Genomic DNA, 22,976 nt, shown 5'->3' with positions numbered 1-22,976 from the left:
ATAACAAAATCTACATCTCCTACAAGCTTTTAAACTTGAGAAAAGTGAATGAAAAGCGTATTCAAACTAGACATCCAAAAGACTATAGCAAGAATTTGCAACCAGCAAAAAATACCTTATGCCAACATGAACTATGGAGCTCCAGATAGCGCCAAAAGCTCTTTGAAATCTTCAAAGAATAGTCCACCGCTATTTCCAATAGTCCCAATAATCACTATTCAAAAGAGTCTTGCAACAAAATACCAAACTGTTTGAGCTTGAAATCTTCAAAATAACAAGCAAAACACTAGATAATTTACTAACCAATGCAGTTTTCCCTGTTTCTGCCTCAACTCTTTCCCCTAAATTTTCCTTCTGGCTAGCTGATGACCCTCACATACACAAGCCCATCAATGCCATAAAACATTCCTCCTTCCCCATTGATCCTCCCATCAAAAGGCATGTGTCCACCCAGAGGCCAGACATTACTGCCTTGGTCAAATCATACTTATAGAAGCCAATACTCCTCAAATCTGCATTCATCATCCCACTAAAGATGGGAATTGATGCCTTCAAACTTACCAACTACCAATGTATTGACACCATTCTTGCCATAGACAAGGATGTAGAATAACAGGTCATCACTGTGCTGCTAAACTATTAGGAACCAATGGTAACCATGATAGGTAACCACCTGTCAGTGTTTTCACTGCACACACACAACACTGTAGTGAAGACACCACTCTATGTCCATAAGGAACACACTTTTGCTTTTCCTTATCAGGTGATGCAACCCACTGCACAGTGAGCAAGAAAAAGGATGTGTAAACAGTAGGAATTTGCAGGTTAAGGTAGAGATTCCAAAACATGCCTGAAACCTGCATCCTGGACAGCTGTGGTGAAGCCAACGTGTGAAGCAGCTGAACAGCAGTGGAGACGCTGAATGCTAGGCCATTACCAATAGGGAAGCAGTAATCCATACAGTCAAAGAAAAATGCTAATATTTGCATTAAAAATGATGGAGAATGTAATTTAATGCAAAGGTAAATAGTATGCGATTTGAAAAAGACTAGGTCTCAATATTAGATTTAGGACCAATGCACCTTAAGAAATAATCCTGTTTGAAAGTGTGTGCCTGCAGACAGAATGGAGAAAGGTAGCTTGGAAACAAACTTTTTGTTTTGACTGGGTTGCGATGGGGACCCACCATTTCCCTTACAACATTCTCAGTACAGTATATTACAACATGACTTTCACTCTTTGTGTGAAGAGATCTGCATGTTCCATCTTGCATGCTATGAACTAATATATTTTCTTCTATTTGTTGCACTTCAGAATTTTCATATGGTGTTGCTTCATTGAAACCCACGCTACAGTTTGGGACTTTTCCATTTCTTTCATTTGAATTTCAGATTGAGTTGTCGTGTGAAGGCATCCCAACAATATGGAGATGTTAACCTTCTGCAAAGGGTTTCTCATACCATCTCTGAGTCGAGCAGTCATGCCAGTACCTTGAAGCCTGCTAGTCTGTCTACAGTGCCTGCAGTGAAGGGGTGGGTTACATCTTAAAACACATTTGAAGCGCGCAGAGTTGAGCTGAGTCGAGCAGTCTTGGTGGGCGAGAAAGTTAGCCAGCAGGTGTGAGTCTACTCTTCTTAACGGCTCATAAGCTATTGGTGGTCCGGTGTTTGAAGCTCGCAGAACTTGGAAAGATTGGCGATGTCGAGTAGCCCATGTACCCGACAACAGGGACAATTGCGAGACAGACTGTTTTCAGCTTCCCCGATTATGGGTGAGGGGAGCACCCCTCCATCTCCCCCTGTGACAATGTTATAACCAATGTTACAAACAGATTACTGGAACCAACGTCAGTGGCGCTAGGTAATAAACTCACTGATTTCTCGGTACATACTTGTGATAAAGCATTATTATGTACATTGTATGAGCAAGCAGGTGGGAAGAGGGGAGGTAAATTAAACAGGTCAATGTCTGCAGTGTCTTTAGCGTCTTCAATGACTTCAGTGCCCGTACAGACCTAAGTACCCGTACTGACAACGCAGACCGTATCACCTAGCGTTGGAGGTGCAGTATCATCTTGGGCAAATGCTGAACTGGTGAAGCTGAGTGAGTTTCCTTTTGATTTGGGTATACCAGAGACTTCAGGTGGGAGAGGTCCGAACACCAGAACTTTAGCCGATGAAAATGACATAGGCCACAGTACACCCACTGATCAGTTGCTTAAAATGGTGGCAGGGCTCTTGGGGGCAGCGATTTGTGTCTCTGGCAGACTTGCAGAGGCAAAAATGTTGCCGGTTTATTCACCAAATATATCCCTCTATGTAGAAGATGACACTGCGTTCTTAGAAGAAATGTTCACTCGTCCTGAATATCAGCGGTTCATTATATGTGATCAGCCTGTGAACTACATGAGCACCCCCTTGTGGGCAAGGTGGATACCTCCACTGTGGAAACTCAAACATTTAAATTTGGCGGCGCGATTACTACTGCAATTAAATCAACAATTTAATGGCAAAGCAGCCAAACCGAGTCAATGAGTGAAACTCACCAAACCGAATCATAGAAACAAGGTGGTCAGTCCTAAATCTGGTCCGAAACAAATAGCAGGAACTTCGTTAAAGATCGAGGCTAGATCCATCTCGTTGTCCGACAAACGCACACAGCCGCAAACAGCTACAGCTGCTGTCTCCCAACTAGAACTATCTGTGCCTAGAGAAAGTTCCCTTCATGAAACTAAATCTTTGTCTTCATCGGACCCTTCAGAAATCGGAGCGGATATGGACCGCCACCCCCGATTTGAATGCGATCATCAGGCATCAGAAGTAAGAATAGCTCAGCTCCAGACTACTATAATGTCCGCTCTGGGTCGGAAAGGGCAAGGTCACTTCTCTCCTTGTCAACCTTTCAGTTCTCGCTGCCTTTCTCCTCCTCTTGAACTGTCGTGCTTGGAGAGCTGCCTCGTTTTGAGGTCTGCCTTCCTCGTTCTGTGCTCTCGTGCTCCACCTTTTATCCCTGTGGGATAAGGGCAGTTTGTGTGTGATTCTGGTCAATTGCCTGACCCTTGGGTTGGGACATGTCAAGTAAACAGTTTTCATATTATTCTGTTTTTCACTGTATGGGAAGGTGCTTGTGTTGGAAAAGGTGGGTGGTAGAGTTTCCAAGTATCCTACAGGGGTCGGAAGAGAAAAAGGTGTTATACGGAAATAGAACCCTTGTACTAGGTGGGTTGGCGACCTCAGAAGGGGGAGATTGATAGGTAATGACTGGATGATCGTGAAATGAACTAGGGGGTTGTGAGAATGGTAGTGTTTTGTTAATGCCGATTGAGAGTTCAGAAAATAATGACCAGAGGGACGTGGAAAAGAATGACTGGGAGTATTCGGATAAGACACAAGAAAACAAATATGTGGGAGAGTGTTTCTGGATATAACGGGGGTTGGATTACCAGAGGTGTAGGGGTGGTTGGATTCTATAAAGGGGACTTCATGGAGTGGAAGGGAGACAGATGTGATGCAACCTACAAAGGTCTGGGGGATCTTTTCTTCCTCTCCTTCCCTGGTACAATAACGCGTCTCACCTGGGTTATTTCACCCCCGCCCCATTCCCCCCCCCCGAGCACTGGCTCCCCTACCCAGCTGATCCACCTGAATAAAAGATTCTCAAGGTCTACTTGGGAGAATACCCTCAGGTTTCTCACAGTACCTACAAACCAGCGACATTGGTCATGGGTTGAAGTTTCATTAACATCCTCTCATGTAAGATGAGATCAAGATAATGGGGAATGGAGGCCTTTACAAATGGGATCCTGGCATACCAGAGTATTGGTCCACCTTTTTAACAAGGATGAGTTGGGCTTGGCAGCATAGGACATCTTGTGCTTCCAAGAAACCTGGATCCTGGTTTATCCCATTTGTGAGGGATTTTATGTTTTTTTTTTAGTCCAGCCCTGAAAGGCTTGACAGGCCAACCATAGTCTGGTCTTATGACATTGATGAAGTCGGGGCAGCGTCAAAGGTCTCGAAAATGGCCGCTGTGATGGTTGCTTAGAAACCGACAACAAAGTACAGCCCCAGCGCCCAGATTCGCTGCAACACCTCCCACGGCCCACCCCTCCTGCTTTAAATGGATGGGAGACGTGCCAGGAGGCAAAACCGCGGAGTGAAGGCCTGGAGAAAAGGCCTAAACCCCTCTCTGTAGCTCTCCACTGCCCTATACCGCAGAACACCTCTTCCACAAAGGTAAGGGTCTATCCAGCCCCACGTCTGCACTCCTGGCGCTAAGGCTCTGTCATCTGCGTGCTTGCACAGCAGCCCCGCCCACCCCCTCGGCACCCCCATCCCTGCACTGGAGAAATGAGCGCTTATACTCAAGGCTCATCCCTGCCTCCAGTGCATTCCACGTTCCAGCCCCTACCTTTTGCACCACCCACCTCTGCCCCACCCTACCCCCACATGCAGAAGGCACTGGATCGTTACTATCCAACCCCCACCAGATGCAGCATTGCCTGCAGGCCTCCGTCCGCCCTACGATCTCTAATGCCGTGGCAGGCACACCCAAACAATACCCAAGACACACTCACCATTCCCCAAGGCACCCTACCCCCAACGCATGGGCCACCAAACAAACTCTCCAGCGGCCTCATAATGAAGTACTGACCCCACAGTATGCATGTTTCCCTACCATCATTTCCCCAATGCTTACCAGACCTGCATCCCATGCTGCCATCATGTTCAATACTATTAGCTTAAATGCTACCACTGATACTATGTGTACTTCGGCCAACGTTACCTGTGCCAATGTTGTTATGGCTGCTGCCACCGAGATCATGAATACCACTGCCAATGCTGTTACGGCTGCTGCCACTGAGACCATGAATACAACTGCCAATGCTGTTATGGCTGCTGCCACGGAGACCATAGATACCACTGCCAATGTTGTTGTTAAGGCTGCTGCCACTGAAACTATGATTACCACTGCCAATGTTGTTGCCCTGGCTGCTGCCACTGAGACCATTAATACCACTGCCAATGTTTTTAAGGCTGCTGCCACTGATACTATTCATACCACTGCCAATGTTGTTGAAATGGATGCCACTGTTGCGACATCCACACCTATGATGCACGTAGGGCACGCTACTAAGGGTGCGCCCACAATGATCAATGCCACCAGCGCCACCAATGCCACAGCTCCCGTTATCAATGTTGTCAACCCTAGCACTATATCTTTATTCCAGTGTGCCCTCATTAATGCTCGTTCACTCCCAGCCCATGCTCTTGAGATCCACGATCTCCTTCACAACTTCATCCTTGACCTACTATTCATCAGTGAGACCTGGCTCCATGAAGCCTCCGGACCAGCCACCCCCCTCGCCCTACCTAATGGGTACACCATTTTTAGACCAGACCGAAGAGCACAGAAAGGAGGAGGGGTTGCGTTGATCACCAAACAGTCCATCAACATTAGAAAAAGTCCATAGAGACCCTCCCCCTAACTGCGACTACATGCTCATCAAAATCAACCCCACGCCCAACTGCACCATCACAGCCCATGTAACCTACTGCCCACCTGGGCTGGCCTCAGAATTCCAGAAAGATTTCCTCCACGTCCTCGGGGACAACATCAAGAAATCCACCAAGTCCATCCTCCTCGGAGACCTCAACAACCCTGCTGACAGTAACGTAGCATCTCTCGACAATGCCCTCTCCACACTGGGCTTTAAACAAGCTGTGTCAGAACCCACCCATAACAAAGGTCGTGCACTAGACTGGATCGCCCATCACAATTGTGATCTCTCCATCCTGACCATTACCCCTATCCCCTGGTCAGACCACGCAGCCATCAACGTCAACCTCAACTTCACCAGGAACCACTCCTCCACACCCAGCGCACTACCGCCCGCCCTCGCCAGAAGCGCCAAGCAACTCACCAAGGAAAGACAACTACCGCACCTCCAGGTCCCCGTATTGATAGATCCATCCAACGACAACCCAGACGTCCTTGCCACTACTTACAACTCCATCTCTCAAGCAGTGGATGCCATTGCCCCATTGGCACCAAGAAAAGCAAAAATCACAAAAACTCTTGGTTCACCCCAGAACTCCTCAAGCTTTGCAAAAAAACAACAAAAAAAAAATAAATAGTTCAGCCCTTTCATCCTTGCAAAGTAACCCAAGCGACTACCAAACTGACCGCACTTAACACCATTACCACGGACGAAGATTGGTGCAATAAAATCCAATAAAATCCAAGATGCTATGCTCAACAAACTGAATACCCTACAAGAAAAAATCATCAGCCACCAAAAAGCACCAAAACAACTCTCAGACATTCAACGGAACGTACCAGTGGAAATCCCACCATTTTCATTCCAAGAAATGAAAGAACAGGACGTCCTAGCTATTCTTAACTCGATCAAGCCCTCAAACTGCAACGGCGATTCCTGCCCTGCTCAGCTCATCAAAGACAGCGCCCCCACACTGACAGCCTTCTTCACCGTCTTTATCAACGCCTCCTTCAAATCCAAGCTAGTGCCCTCCTGCCTCAAAGAAGCCTGGGTGCGCCAGCTGCTGAAGAAACCCACATTGGATCCGAAAACACCAGGAAACTACAGGCCCATAACCACAGTAGCCTTCCTACTGAAAATCCTGGATAAAGCTGCATACCTTCAAGTCCAGAAATACCTTGAAAGCCATCACCTACTGGGCCAAAGGCAGTCAGGCTTTTGCCCTATCCACGGAACGGAGACCGCCCTCTTGGACCTCAAGAACCAAATAGATTACCTAAGAGACGCAAGCAAACCTGCCCTCTTAATACTTCTTGACCTATCTGCGGCCTTCGACCTGGTCGATCACGACACTGACATCTCTCAACCGCAGGCAACTTCTCACCCAACGCCACAGCTTGGATCTCTTCCTTCCTTAGCGGTAGAGTAATGAAGGTTTTCTCAGACCAGGCCTGCGCCCAACCACATCCAATCAAATGTGGAGTTCCTCAAGGGTCCTGCATTTCTCTCACATTGTACAACCTCTTCACAAGGTCCCTATTTAACTACCTAGACTCCATGGGAATCATGTACACCAATTGCGCTGATGACACGCAGATCCTCATTCCTCTCTCGGGTGAATACGAAGCAGACCAAACAACCCTCATCATCATCTACGCCACCATCCAATGCTGGATGGCAGAAAACTGGCTCTATTTGAACAGCGAAAAGACCAAACTCCGTATCGGTTCCCCGGGCACAATCAGAAAGTTGGGCTCTCAATACGACGCCTTTCTCATCGACAATACCCACATTCCCACATCTTAGTCAGTCAAAACTCTGGGAATATACCTGGACTCGAACCTCACCATGACCAGACAGGTAAATGCAATATCATCAGCAGCTGCTTACCACTCATAACTCATCACAGCCGTCAGACCGTTCCTAACACAACAAATCTCCCTCACCATCGCCAGAGCAATCATCGGATCTCGCCTCAACTATTGTAATGCGCTACTTTTAGGCACGTCAGCAAACAACATCAGGAAACTACAAACCGTGCAAAACAATGCCCTCAGAGCAGCAACAGGCGTCTCCAGACAAGAGCATGTCTCATCCACAAGGAAATCAGTCCACTGGCTTCCGGTTAAGAAACGTATCCTCTTTATATCTCTGGCACTGACCCATAAATGCACAACGGTACCTCTCTCAGAGATTCTCAGCGCCCCCCTCAAACAGACCCACTCATTCCAGTTACTCCAACCACCTCGCCATCCCCAAAAGCCTCAAAGCCGGGTCAGGCGGCTCAAGCTTCCCGGTGCTTGCAGCCACCAACTGGAACCTACCCCCCCCCCCCACACAATCAGAAGAATCGAATCCTACACTGCCTTCAGAAAAGCAATCAAAACTAAACTGTTTGTATAACTTCACCCGGGATCTCACTGTCAGGCATTTGCTACCTGTAACCCCAGCAGTGCCGCCTACCGCTTGTAACTAAGTCACTTTCTTGAAACAGCGCCTCAATGCCTCCGGGCTGCTAGGAAGTTTACAAATATAAAAATAAAATAAATAATAAGAGAGAAACCCCAATCCATTTGTCCAAATCTTAATTCTAAATTGCCAAGAGCCCTCGTCTTTTACCGGCAAAACATTGGTTCGGTTTAATTTATATTGGAATTCGGCCAAGATTGTAGATGCAAATGTTGTCAATAGTTGAACATTAGCTATCAATGACTCCTACATTCAATTAAAAGTCCCTCACATGATGATTTGTGGGGGATCTAAACATTAACTATGTAGATACTTGTGGCAAGGTTATCTTGAATGCTGATTTAGAAGAAAAGCTAGCACTATGGGTCCGAGAACTTGGAGCCCGGGTCTTCATTATGCTGAATGGACAAATTAAGGAGGACATTCCCGCTAAAATGACGTGGACCAGTGGTGACCAGAAGGCACATCTTGATTATTGTTTTGTGTCTATCAATTTGATATATTTGAATGACACTTTGGTAATTAACCCAACAGAAAGTAGTGACCATCACCTTCTAACAGTAACATGGAAGGGCTTACGAGTTTGCCCAGAACTAAAGTCCCTACTTCCTATTCAAGCCTCCTATGGTGGGAATAGATTGAGAATTAATCTATCAGAGGTTATATCAAATACCGATCGAAAATGGTTTTGGGGAAGGTGGATCTAGATTATTCCAGTGTCTTGGTGGGATTTGCAGGTTGATTTCACAAGGCTACACACATAATAAAGATCGGTTTGAGGTCAGAAAAAAATATGGAGCTGGTAAGAGAAAACTAATAGGCTTCAGGATGGAGAGAGTTAGATTAAGGAAACAAAGGCAGCAGCAATAAAGATATTGGAAGATATCTTCTAAGGGCTAAAGATTACAGCACGATGCAACATAGATGTTGAGAACTATTTGTACGAAAAATAACAGATCTATGGGCCATGTTGAATAATAACCTTTCAATTAGTGTGCTTCCCAATACTGTCCCAGAAAAGATCTGGAATACACATTTCACAGCTCTCTTTACGCGACCCAATGTTGGGTATTTTTTGGAAACAGGTGGTTCGGGTAGACCATGGTCCATTGGGTTCGAACAGGACGATATTGTAACTTTAATATAAAAGTTAATTTCCTCTCGTGCCCCGGGTCCCGCCGGCCTCACTAACATAATTGTGAAACAAAATCCTGAGGCAAGGGTGGACCTTTGTGTGTTTAATGAGATCTTAGTAGCAAGAGCGGTCCCAGTATCATGGAAACATGCCCCGATTATCCCAGTGTAAAAGAAAGGGGACAGGGATGATCTGTGAAATTATCGCCCAATTGCTCTGCTTGATATTCTGTGGAAAAAATGTTCAACAATTTTGTTGCGCCATCTTGACTCATGGACGAATGAATCGGGTCGCTTGGACCTGAGACAGTCTGGCTTTGTAAAGGGTGTGGGCACACACCTCAACCTCTTCCTGCTGAATTTGTTAAAGAGCCATCAAGTACAGAACTAAAATACACATGCCGCTGATTGATCTTGAACAAGCTTTTGACAGTGTCCGCAGGGAAAGGTTGTGGGGGAAGAGGCGTTCACAAGGATGCCCTGAAGACCTGGTAGAAGCTATAAAACCAGTCTGTATACATCAACCTCAATCTAGGCGAGACTATCAAAAGACTGGGAGTTCTCTGAGAAAATTCAAACTTCCAGGGGATTAAAACTGGGGTGCCCCATGCTGCTGCACTGTTTAACATTTACTTGTCTGATATGGGTGAGAGCCAGAAAGCAGTAAAAGCCTTTCCTCCCAAAATCTATGACATCCCGATCCCGTGGATCCTATATGCTGATGACCTTGTTATGATGGGCCAGACAGCAATAGGTTTGCAATGGCTAATTAGCTCTCTTGAGACTTACTTTTGGGAGAACAGCCTGCAATTCAATGTAAAGAAAGCACAAGGTAAAAATAATTTAAGAGAAACATTGTTCATGGGCAAACAAAAACTGGACAGGGTTTACTCTTACCTATTTGGAGGTCCACATTAATTGTAACATCAATGAGAGTGGGTGGACATAGTATTAAGATCTAAATGTAAAGGTCTATCATCACAAGCTTTGTTGTTGAAAGGGAAGTATGGCAAATTCACATGTGTCAAATTGAAACCTTCCATAAACAGAAGGTGACTCCTATTCTAACATATGGAGCTGAAGCGGCCTTGAATTTGTCGTGGACATTTTGGGATCTACTGGAGGGTGACTTTTGGAAAAAAGTACTCGATCTCCCAAAAGGTATTCCTATAACATCGGTTAGGTGCGAATTAGGCTTGCACTCTGCAGTCTAGCATAACTACGATACAGTGCTAAATATTTCCATAGCACACCAGATTACATTCCCCCTTTTGAGATCTTGCAAACTAGACAACATGTTAAAAGTGAATGGGTCCTTGACGAGTAGAAAGGCATGTCAAAAATGTCTGAAATCTTTTGATTTCTCTGAAGAATTATTGGTGACAAATACAGAGGTCAAAACTAAAATACTAAGACTAGACTGGATTAATACACAAGATAAACGAAGTACCTATACATTATCCTTAAACTTGGTGCATGAAAGGAGATTTCTTTTATTTTGCTGCGGCATCCAGGTTTCGGTTTATTTCGATTTTAGTTGTTTTGGGAGTTTCCTTTGTGTAGGCTATTTCTTGTCAATAGGGTTTCCTGTTTAGCTTGGTGAGCTAAAGAGCCATGTTTTTAGCAATTTTCAGAATTTTAGGTGGGTCTTGTTCATATTTCCTTTGGGAGTGAGTACCAATGTTTTGACGAGATGCAGGAGAAGCCTGATGCACCAAGTTTCTTCTTTGAGTATTGTTTTGGTTCAAGGTGAATGTCGTTCACAGGCGTGTTAGGTTATGGAGATATTTTCTCTGTATGAATTCCGGTCATTGGCAGTGAAATACTCTGAGTATGCAGAGTGTTTTGGAGAAACATCTTTGACTGGTAGCCAATGTGTTCGAATGTTAAGTCATTGTCCATTAATATTCTAAATATTCCAATGCCTATAAACATTGTCCACGGGATTGGCGTCAAGCTGAGAAATTTTTGGCCCCAGCTAATCTTATCCCTATATCCAGCAATGGCTCATGCTTGGGATTTACCCTCACACGGTCTACAATATATTACCATACCAGTGGTAAAGCACAATTAAAGAAGATTATGAAGTACAAGAACGAGTATGTGTTGCACTGTATATTGCAGCATAGTGGGATGTTGTATTCATACTGTAGGAGGTGGGGATGCCCCTTGCTATTTTCCATTGACTAAATGTATCACTCATCCTAATGCAAGTGAATTGACACATTCCATTCTCCCAGATTCTTTCTTATAATCTGCAAAACATGTTTACGTGTTTCTGAATGCTACCATTACAATACACTACAATCCTATTTTTTGTTTTTTAAACTAAATGTTTCCTAAATGTGCTTTCATTCACCATTAATATTCCACCAAGTGAGATTTAGAAACTTTAGATTCTTACACAACCAAGGATACATGTAACCCACATGAAACACTTGGAATATGGGGGTCAAAACGGATCTTTTCAAACCGTCTTCATCAGCAGTTTTTAGGTTTTGCCATTTCCCTTCGCCACATAGCAGCTTCATAAAAATGTGATTATACGTGGTCTTGTAATATGGCCACCAAACACTACATTTGTCAATCGACAAATAGGGTTTACAGTTTGACAGGATGAACATGCAACTATAATATGATTAATTATTATGGTATTTATTGAGCGCGGACCGTGCTTCGAGAAGCAACGGAGCACTTTACAGCGGTATACAATAATACAGATACATAATGGAGTGCTTTACAGAGATGTACATTACAGAGGCATAATGGAGAACTTTTCAGAGGTAACAGAACAGATACAGCAGGGGGAAAGATACAGAGGGGTAAAGAAAAGGGGCACAGGTGGCGTTGAGGAGAGGGGCAGGCGGCGTCTAGCAAGTCCGGTGGTGTGAGGGTTGACGTGATGGCCTAGGTGTTGACCTATATGCAACTTCACTTTCTTTGATTCCATGTGAAACTGACACATGAGGCAAACATCCCCACGGATAAATAGTTAGACAGTATCTTATCCATTAAAAAAGCAAAAACTCTCCATAAAATAAAATCTGAAAACTCATTGCTAGAGTATTAAGCATCTCTTCTGGAAGCAAAGGAGTTCTTCACAAGTCATTGGGGATAGGATGTGCAAAGTTCGTCTTTTACTCAGGTTCAGCGTCTTTTTCTGAAGGTCCCACCCCCAAGTTCATTGTTCTCAGCGGGTGAACTCGTCATGGCGGGCCCAGTCTCCACCCCCCTCCAACACAGTTTTTCGGCACCTCCGTTTATGAGCCTCTGTGTCTTGGAAGGCGCTGTGTCAGAGTTTCTTCCTCTTCACTCCACCAATCCTGCTTGATGAGCTGTCCACCACCACAGATCTAATTTCCTTTGGCAAGATGGATCCTGAGTGCGGAGTTCCAGGAAGGAGTTCTCAGCTTGGTTAATTTCCCTAGCGCTGTGTGAGATTGTCTACTTTCCACGTTCCGCTGTGAGCATGGGAGGTGTCTTACAGCCACCCTGTCTCGCTGTACTCCGCTCTTCTCGGCCTCAGTGCCATTTTGTGGCCTCACTACACACCACAAGTCCTTCCAAAATTTCACGTGTGCGGAACAAATCCCAGCTCATTAGTGCAGGGTGGCTGCCTGCTTCATTAGTGTTCTTAAGAGGCTGACATGTTGGTTGTGGATAGTTTTCCGGCTGTGATATTTATACCTTCAATGGAATTGGGTCCCGCATCTTTGCTACTCTGCGTCCGCTCCACTGACCATGCCAGCTGAATATTTATTATTCACAAAGATACTAAAAATTGGCTTAGATAATATAGTTTTTACAATACTACTCAGTTGCATAAGTGCTCTATGTTTTTAATTGACGTCACAATTTGATTTTGTGGCTTCTTTTGTCTCATTTGTCACATCAAATTTCCATTTTGTTTTTTAAGTGATAATTCGGAATTATTCAGCACAGATGTTTGTGGGCCTTTTCTTGACATAGTTCAACAATGGAGCACAGTAAGTTTGCTCCAATTCCAACATCCACACCTTTTGCTGGGATCCACAAATCTTTTCTTTAACAAAAAACAACAACTACTTCATTAGCACAGTGTTCTCTGTCAGAATGGTTGAGAGTATCACAAAACATTAACGATGCAGGACAATCTGAAACATTAATTGGCTGTAGGATTCATAAAATTCATAAAGACCAAGGGATTTTTTATGGGGTCAGACTACACCTGTTTTATGGGGTCAGACTACACCAGAGTCTCTGGATATGGTTTGAGCTAACTCAAGGGATATTTGAAAACATTTCATAAACCAAAGAAGGTGGCTATCAACACATTTTGATTTACTTAGACAAGAAATGGGCTGCATGACAAATGCCCATGTTAAAAAGGTTCTACCAGTGGTCATCTAAAGCAATGGGGACAGAGATAACCAGGTAAATTGGTGTATTTTAATACATGCTCTATGAATAAGATTTGGTAAATGGCCTGCAAAGTTGATGAAACAAAACAAATATGAGATTGTTTCATCACAGTGGGGTGGAGGTGTAGCATGGGGTAACAGCGTGGCAAAGATGGTGGCGGGCTGTGGAGAACCATTTTGCCCAGACTGTCCTGGTGGTAATTGGGGCAGAGGGTATACAGGTGACGGGTAGCTCTAAAAGATGAAGGACTTAAGTTCACCCTAAGATAGGTGTATAAAAAAGAAGACAGTTACAACACCAGTTAAAAGGCATGCATTGTTTTTGGAAATTGCAAATGGCACTTCATAGTACAGTGAAATGTATCCTTGCACATGGGGAGAGGGGGTAGCCTGCTGGTGCCAGGCTTTCTATCAGGTACTGAAAACACCTTGAGTCAGAGATCTTGCTGCTAGATGAAACATACTGCATGTAATAGACAATCGCAAATGATAAGTCACAAGAATGCAACACAGTATTGTCAATATCAAACACTTGCAGATGCCATGTGTATAGGAAATGTACTAGCTAGTACTGCGATAGGGAAAGAGAAAACAGTGATGAATCCGGTGGAGACATCACGGATTCTGTGGTAGTGACCACCTCCTATGTGGCCAGGGGACGGCAGTCACAATCTGATCCTGACCCTGGGGGTGGATATACGAGAGAGGATCACATGGGATCACATGGGATGAGACAGCGGTCGGGGGGGAGGTGGAGACTTCATCAGATGAGATGCAGTATTCTCTGAGATGTCAATGTAGGGGAAAGCTGGAGCAAGTGTTACCCCAAGTAAACATTAAAACTAGGGGTGTACCGAACTTCGGCTTAGAGTAAGTATTCGGCCGAAATCCGGCTGAAAAAAAGCCATTTGGCTCTGGCCAAATAGTTTCTTGCTATTCGGCTGTTGAAGAATACTTTGTCATTCTCATTTGAATACTTTGCAACAAGAACTCAAAAAGGCAAATATAGACTTCAGTTTGCAAAACTGAATAGAATTAGACCAGACACTTAGCCACAAGACCAGACAAATTGCAGCTGTAAAATATCTTATTTACAGGAACATCTTTTCTTTTGACGAATATTTATATGCAATGTGCACTTTCTTCAGTTGGAAAAGACACTAAAAGAAATGTGCACATTTCACTTAAGGATACATTCAGTTCCTGTCATGTCACTTCCCATTGTGTACATCCTAGTCCCCCCCTTTTCTTTTTTTTTTTTTTAAGGCCTGGAGTCCTCAGTTTAACATTATCTGATATTTTATCAGGAATGATAAGGTGCATGTGGTTGTGTATTGTCGAGAAGGAATCTGAGCAGCATTTGTCCTATGGGCTATGCCCATGGAAAAACATTAAGAATTCACAATAGGTAGTGGAGACTAGCAGGGTTCGGTTATGTCAAGCAGAGTAATATGCCCCCACCTAACAGGACTCAGAGGAATTTATGTTAGGTAATCTCTCCAGTTCTAAAGTGGGCCAGTGTGTGACAGCAGGTAAAGGTAGGTGTGAGGACTCTGTATGAGACAGTTAGACAGCTATGCTCTGTTGGTGGAATTTGTAGGATGTAAAGTTGGGAGAGCCAGAGAATTCCTGGGATGGGCCAAGTCTTAGAGTCCGGCATGGCTCAAAGTGGCAAACGTGGGTTGAACCGGCAAAATTAGCATATAAGTCTTGGAACCAAAGACAGCATTGCCGACACTCTGACGGCATACAGTGCAAACCCTCATTTCTGGCATCCTGCCTCCACAACATCCCCACAAACTTCCTACTTGGGGGGCCTGCCACCCCCTAACATAAATACCATATATGGCAGCCCAACAATACAAAAAACCCCGTACCTGGAATTCTACTTTCCCATCCCTACTAAACAAATCCCTGCATGGCCTCCCACCTCCCCAGATTACGCAGAGAGACAACACCCTACACCTACTCGGAGCAATCAGACAATGAAGGCAATCAGAGTCAGAAAATGATTCTCCTTTAACAAGGAGTAACAAAAAAAATTAACTATCCGGTAGTAGTGATTAAATTGCCTTTTTGTTCTGCAAAACATAGGACTATTCCTCTGAAAATCTTTCATTTAAAGCGTTAATTAGATTTGGCTAGTGGATGTGGGTTCAACTCTGACATAAAGCAATTCACTAATGAGAATGTGCTTTTGGAGCCTTTCAGTCTAGTTAATATATAAAAAGGGTTTGGATATGTGCTTTGGCTCTCCTAAATGTTAAGCCCTTCACATGCTTGTTTCTCAAAATGAGCATTTTGTTCTTTTGACACGCATATTAACAGCTGGTGTAGGTACTGCCAAGGTGACAAAGGAACAGACCAGGCTGACGCACAACACCTTTCAATAAACACGAGTGATTGCGGACCATTGTTTACTCAGAAATGGGTTAAGGTCAGACAGAGCAAGACTGGCTAAGGAAAATGTGGGATATAGTCTCGATGGAATGGGCAACCTATGCCGCCAATAACAAGTTGGAGAACTTCTCTGCGGATTGGGGAGAGGCACTAACCTATTTGAAAGGGGAATTCAGGGAACAATGTGCCCTCAAAGACTCAAGCTATTGGACATCTACGGTTAAAAGGTGGGAAGGGGAACGACCGGGAGGGAAGGACCATTTGAGCTGTCGAAGGGTTGGGGGGTGAGGGGGGGTAGAGTTTGTTCCTGTTTTGATCGGGTTTTTCTTCTTTGTGTATTATGATGAAAATAATAAAAAGAAGTTTAAAAAAAACAACACTGTTGATGCTACAGTGGAACCAATAAGACGACCTGGTGAAAAGAATACACCAGGCAGTTGACATTTGGGGAAAGGTACCTGGCAGGGGAGTATACAAGGGGATCTGAGGAACTCATAAGAGGATTCCTGCCAGAAAGGTAGTTTTATAGAGGAAAGTTTAACAATGTTGCAAAATACATGGCTGGGAAGTATATCAGGGAATCTGAGAAGCACATGAAAGAATTTCTGGTAGGTAACTATACCAGGCATTTGGAGTTGTACAAAGACATTTAACACTGTGGCAAGATACCTGGCAGGGGAGTATACTGGGAGATCTGAAGAGCTCACAAGAGGACCCTGTAAAGGAGTACACCAGGCAATCCGCTAACATATAAGAAAAGTTAAAGAAAATTTACAGTGGAATTTATTATACGAACAAGAACCTCGTGAATCCAATACAAAGATTCCAAGGAAGTGTTGAATGTCATGGAATGTATTATTTGAACAAGAACTTTCTGAACCTAGTATGAGGAACCAAAAGGAAATGTTGGATAATGGGACACTTTTCAATACCAAGAAAATGTTGCTTAAATTAAACACTTGCCATCCTTCCTAAACAGCCAGGGGAAGATAACCATCCTCTGGATCCAAAGGTTTCTCCTTGAAGAACACTTTGTTGGATTTATCATTATATTTTGATTATAAACACTTTTGACTAAACATAAGTCAGACATTTCCTTACACACTTGGAGCCTAATTCACAGAGCGTTTTCCAATGGAGTTTTGCCATTATAAAAAGCTTCTGTGAATTAGGCTCTTAGTTGTTGGTTTCTAGTGGGAGGATCAGATTAGAATGCTTTGGACACAAGGACAGTTTCTAAGTTTTAGTTGTAGTTCCTAGGCAGGGAAACTCTCCTTTAGGATAGGGTTAGAAATGTGTTTATCCAACCCATTTCTGTTTAATAAATAAAAAATGTCTGACAATGAGAATATTACATTTTTATGTCTTCTCATTTCCGACCCCTCACACACCACACAGAGTAGTTAACAAAAAGGGAGACTAAAAAAAAACCTTGGGGGCCTTAGACAATGGAAATAGACAGGAGGAGAGTTTGCTCTACAGATGAATCTGTGCACATTACACAGTCTATAGCATGGGGTGTGAGGGCAGCACAAAACCCTTCATGGATGACCCGAATACTACTGTATTACTCTTAGCAGTCTTCTGCAAAAAAATTGCAGATGGGGAGCTTATGGTGGGTTCTCATTTGTGAAGAGAGTGGTTCACTGGGCAGTTTTTGAATGGGGCAAGCTGCCATTATGTCATAAATTGCATTATATACCTATAATATGAAAAAGCTCTAAACTCCAAGCCAGGCCACACATCAGCCTGCAGCCACATATGAAACGTTCATGTTAGCATTTACAGAGATATTTCAAAAAGTTTAATTCCAACTTTTGCTTTTCCCAGCATTCTTTTTTCAAGCACAATTGGAAATCTGCACAACATTACTGAAGCTTTCAGAATGCATTATGGTGTCAATGTGTTTACTAGAAACAAATTGTGAAGCATTTAGAAATAACATTTCATTTCTTTCTATACTGCATGCACAAGATAAAAGATTGCCTAAGCAACAAGTTTATCCACAAAAATAATCCAGTTTGTGTATTGTTTTCAGAATAATTCCCCTGCAGTGTTTTAATGAGTGCACAGCAGCTTTTGTACATTATTAAAACATAGCAGCAGAGGGTACAAAGAATTCAAAAACATATCCACATCCAAATAAGTTTATATGAACAAAATTATCTGGGGTACCCGCTGTTGCCTGTGTTTTTTCCTAAAAAAGATCACGTAAATGATCACTTAATGGAAGAACAGTAATGTTTCACCCCCTGCCTTACAGATTAAAAGATAACTGCCAAAAATAGCAGGACAGATGGTAATTGTGATGTACATTGTAAGAAAATGCTGCTCTTTTTAAATCCCTCAGCATATCATTTACCCTGATGGTTGTGGCTCGTCCTCATGTTAGCAAGGTGTGCTTCAGTTTGGTCTAGCGTCTCATTTGCCCTGGAGGAAGTGGCTCTTGTCCTCTTGTCAGCAGGTCTTGCTTCAGTTTGGTCTGGCATCTCATTTGCCCTGGACAAAGTTGCTCTTCTCCTGTGGTCAGCAAGCGGTGCTGCGGTTTGTTGCCTTTCAGAAGCTCTTGATATTGATTTTCACTTTGCATCAGATGGAGCTTTTCCAAGGGATGTTCGTTTTCTGGGAGGCATGTTTGTCACTTAAGGATCCAGCACATTTGATAAAATATCCAAGAAACATTGATTGTGCCCTCTTCTCGTGAAGTAAACTAACTTTGCCATTTCCCAGATTTTACACTTTTCTGAATTTGGCCTCCTAGTACCTACTGTAGTGAATCGGGGTGAGCATCAGTAAATGAGGGTGTCTACAGAGTAAATTTTTTTTAACCCAAACAGACTCCAATCTTGCCCCAGACAAAAGAGGAATCCATGCAAAATTTGGTAGCAGTGGGTTCAACTGTGGGGATTTGTATAGCTGGATGGGGACAGACACCTTTATATATAAAGATAGCCCAACACTTATAAAATAGTAACCAAGTTCGAATACTTAATTAGAAGATGCAGAAAAATGTATAATCACTAATGTCTATCATGTGGCAAAAGCTCATCTTGTTTAAGCACACAGAGAACAAGATTGGATTTAATTCAAGTATGAACAACGTTCTTACTTGAATTACATCATTATTTGTTAGAATGTGATTGGCTAACAGGGAAACAGAGGTTGGACATAGTGTGACGAATTGTAGGCTTCACTCTATTCTCTCCATAGGGGATCCTTTCCTTGTGACGCTAGGGAGGTGAGCCCATTATGCAATGCTCCCCCTAGAGATGGCGGCATGCAGGACCTCGCAAAGGAACTCCCTAGAGCCCCCACTCTCGGAACAGTAACATCAGAACTTCAGCGACATCCATCAATCCAAGCGACTGTTATTGTGACATAAAACCCAAGATCTAAACTGAGTAACACTATAGTAAAATGACCGTGAAGAAGAATGCTGAGCGAGTAATATCGATTACTCAATCGTTGGGAACCAACACTACCGTGATGAAGAAGAATGAACAATGAACAGTGCTCAACTAAAAGAAAAAAAGTACTATAATTCTTCGCTAGTGAGGACCCACCAAATTATCACAAACGGAAATTGGACTATGGTCCGTGAGATGTGAAACCCGGGATTTTTTTAATCAGCCGAGTCGGGAGTGAAGAACCGGAAACATTGCATACAATACAAAATAAACTTGATTATCTAAAATGGTTAAAAAAAAAAATCAAAGATGCATATACAAATGTCAACACACTAGAAGGAAATAAAATACCAATATTAAAATTAAATTCTGCAGTGTTAATCAACCATATTCACAATGATTCTGAGGTAATAAATTATTAATGTGCAAACTTGTGGTAAAAATATACAGTACATGAATGTAAAGTGCACAGCGCATTAGGTTACAGGGGATCATGGTGATGAATATCAGCAGAAAATTATTTCTGCAGTTCATTTCAGTCATATTCAGATTTGATTCTGTAGTAAGGGCTTGCTAATGTGCAATCTAGTAGTAGAAAACCTACAGTACGATGGATACAAAGTGCACAGTGCATCGAGTTGCAAGGGATCAAGACAAAGTACAATGACAAAAAAACATTTAGCAATAGAATTTCGCCGCAATCAGACTCTGAATGAGCAAAGAAAAACAAGTTACTCTTTTAACTGGTAATGTTCTTCAGATGGGATGGTCCGACGGCTTATTCCATATCTATTTCAGTAATCACCACAGCTGTGCTGCTTCGGAAAATCTTTCTGCGTCCTGCCTCGATGACGTTGATACGCCGCCCTCGAGGACCTCCTCCGACAGCCGACGTCACTGGACGTTATATGTAGGACGCACGACGCCCATAGCCTCAGTTGTAGTTTTTATCCAGAACGTGTGGCACGAGTCTTCTGCCAGTCTGACACACAAAGCCTCACAGAAACTTAAGCTGCAATTACATAAGAAATTCTGTAGCGGGGAAGGCAGGGAGGGAACGATATGGAATACATCGTCGGACCATCCCATCGAAAGAACGTTACCAGGTAAGAGAGTAACTTGTTCTTCGAGGGGATTGGGTCCTCCGACGTATTCCATATCTATGACAGACTCCCAAAGCAGTACCAATGCAAGGAGGTGGGAAAAGAATTTAGAAAACAGAAATTTAGAATGCCCAATCAAATTGCGGGGTAAAGGACCGCCTTGCCAAAGGCAAGATCCTGCCCACGGATGGAATCGAGGGAGTAGTGACATACAAAAGTATGTACCGAAGCCCAGCTGGCTGCGTCACAGATGTTACGAATAGGAACACCCCTCTGTAGGGCAGTAGAGGCAGCCATACCCCTGGTAGAATGGGCCCGCAAGCCGACCGGTGGGTCCTTACCCGCCAAGCGGTAACACTCAGAAATAGCCAGAATAATCCAGCGAGACAAAGTCTGTTTCGTCACAGCTTGTCCCAAACGCTTTCAAGCGTAACCAATGAAGAGTTGATCGTCCACTCTGACCCAGGACATGCGTGAAATATAAAAGCTTAACGCTCTCCTAGGATCAAGCCTCTGGAGCCTCTACTCTTCCTTACCAGGATGTGGAGGAGGATAAAACGCCGGAAGAACAACCTTCTGGCCTAAATGAAATTCCGACACCACCTTCGGAAGAAAGTAAGGACGAACTCCAAGGCCAACCCTGTCCTTATGAAACACAGTGAATGGTGGCTTAACTGAAAGTGCCTGTAACTCACTCACTCTGCGAGCGGAAGTGACCGCAACCAAAAAAAACAGTTTTAAGAGTCAACTGTCTCAAAGGGCATGAATGCAAAGGCTCAAATGGAGCACCCAGCAGAAAATTGATAACAAGGTTCAAATTCCAACCGGGCACCTGGAAAGGTGACGGAGGGAACACGTTAGTGAGCACTTTCAGAAACTGAGAAATTAAAGGAATTTTAAAATAGGAACACTCTTCAGACGAGCACTTAAATATGGACAGTGCTGCCAGGTAACCTTTAACGGTACCCACTTGCAAGCCCATGCGGTCCAAAGAAAGCAAAGAAGACAAAACCATGGAAATGTCACATGCAAAAGGATCCACATTCTTAACCCTGCACCAGTCGCAGAACTTTCGCCAACGGCAACGGTACAGGGACTTTGTTGCTGGCCGTCTGGCCGAGAGCAACACCTCCATCACGTCTTCAGGGAGGTCCCAATCCTTATACCTCAACCTTTCAGAAACCAAGCCTGAAGGTTGAGGGATCTGACCTCTGGATGGAGAACCTGACCCCCCCCTCGCATGAGAGCAGATCGTCTCGGTAGGGAAGACGACGTGGAGGGCAGATGGACAAGTCGAGAAGGTCCAGGTACCACGTCCTCCGGGCCCACGCCGGAGCAATGAGAATCATCCGGGAACCGAACCTCCTTAACCTCTGCAGTACTTGCGGGATGACGGGGACTGGAGGAAACGCGTACAGCAGTGGGAATGACCACTCCACCACGAACGCGTCTCCTAAGGCTCCTTTTGGGGGAAATTCCCGCGAGCAGAACCTCTTGCACTTCCGGTTGACACTGGAGGCGAAGAGATCCACTTGAGGGGTCCCCCAAAGGGTGAAGATCTCCAGGAGAATCTCCTGAGCCAACCCGCACTCGTGAGAGATTGTGCTCTGCCTGCTCAGAGCGCACGCCGTCTCGTTTTCATCTCCGGCCAGATGAACTGCCGAGATCGAAACTTCCTGCTGGATTGCCCAGAACCAGGGCTGCATCACCTCCCTGTACAGAGGAAGTGACCCTGACCCCCCCCCCCTTTTTGTTGAGGTAGTGCATGGCCACCGTGTTGTCCGTCAGGATCAGGACATTCTTCCCTCGCAGTGTCGGCAGAAAAGCCTTCAGGGCGAGCCTGACGGCCCTCAGCTCCAACAGATTGATATGGAGTCTGGACTCCGACGGAGACCTACGACCGCTGACTGTCAACTCGTTGGCATGAGCTCCCCACCCCGTGAGGGATGCGTCCGTCACGATCGTCACCTCTGGCCAGGGTAGCCAAAATGGAGCCCCCTTCATCAGATTGTCTTCGACGGCCCACCACAGAAGGTCCTGGGTGGCCGAGGATGGCACCTGAACAGGGTCCGACAACCTGCCGGAGGACTGAGACCAATGGAGCTTGAGTGCCTATTGCAAAGATATCATCCGCAAAGATATCATCCTCTGGCACCAGAAGAATGCAGGATGCCATGAGGCCGAGCAATCTCAAGAACTCAAACGCTGGGGCACTTTGGGCAAGTTGAAACTTGTGCACCATCTGATGAATGTGATGAGCCCTCACCTGGGGAGGAAAACACTGCCCCAGGGACGTGTCGAGCACAGCTCCGATGTACTGGAGCTTCTGAGTTGGCGTCAAATGGGACTTCTTTAAGTTGAGGGAGAAGCCCAGCTTGAGGAGGGAGTGGTAGGTGACAGACAGATGATCCAAGACTTGCTCGGGAGAGCGTGCCCTTATCAACCAATCGTCCAGGTAGGGGTAGACGTGAATCCACCCTTTCCTGAGGTGCGCTGCCACCACTACCATGAGCTTGGTGAAGACCCTCGGGGCGGAGGTCAATCCGAATGGCAGGACCCGAAA

The 22,976-nt window shown here is 44.5% G+C and overlaps 1 protein-coding gene across 1 annotated transcript in view; it reads right to left on the bottom strand.

Annotated features, from left to right (window-relative positions):
- The window catches only part of PLA2G4A (phospholipase A2 group IVA), a 2,090,704-nt gene that overhangs the window by 1,514,528 nt on the left and 553,200 nt on the right, over positions 1–22,976 (bottom strand). The gene's annotated exons all lie outside the window — the stretch shown is intronic.

This window comes from Ambystoma mexicanum, chromosome 1q, assembly GCF_040938575.1.
Source record: "Ambystoma mexicanum isolate Mex_15411 chromosome 1q, UKY_AmexF1_1, whole genome shotgun sequence".
NCBI lineage: Eukaryota > Metazoa > Chordata > Amphibia > Caudata > Ambystomatidae > Ambystoma > Ambystoma mexicanum.
The sequence above is the reverse complement of the archived record's forward strand: the minus strand, read 5'-3'. Positions and strand labels throughout refer to the sequence as shown.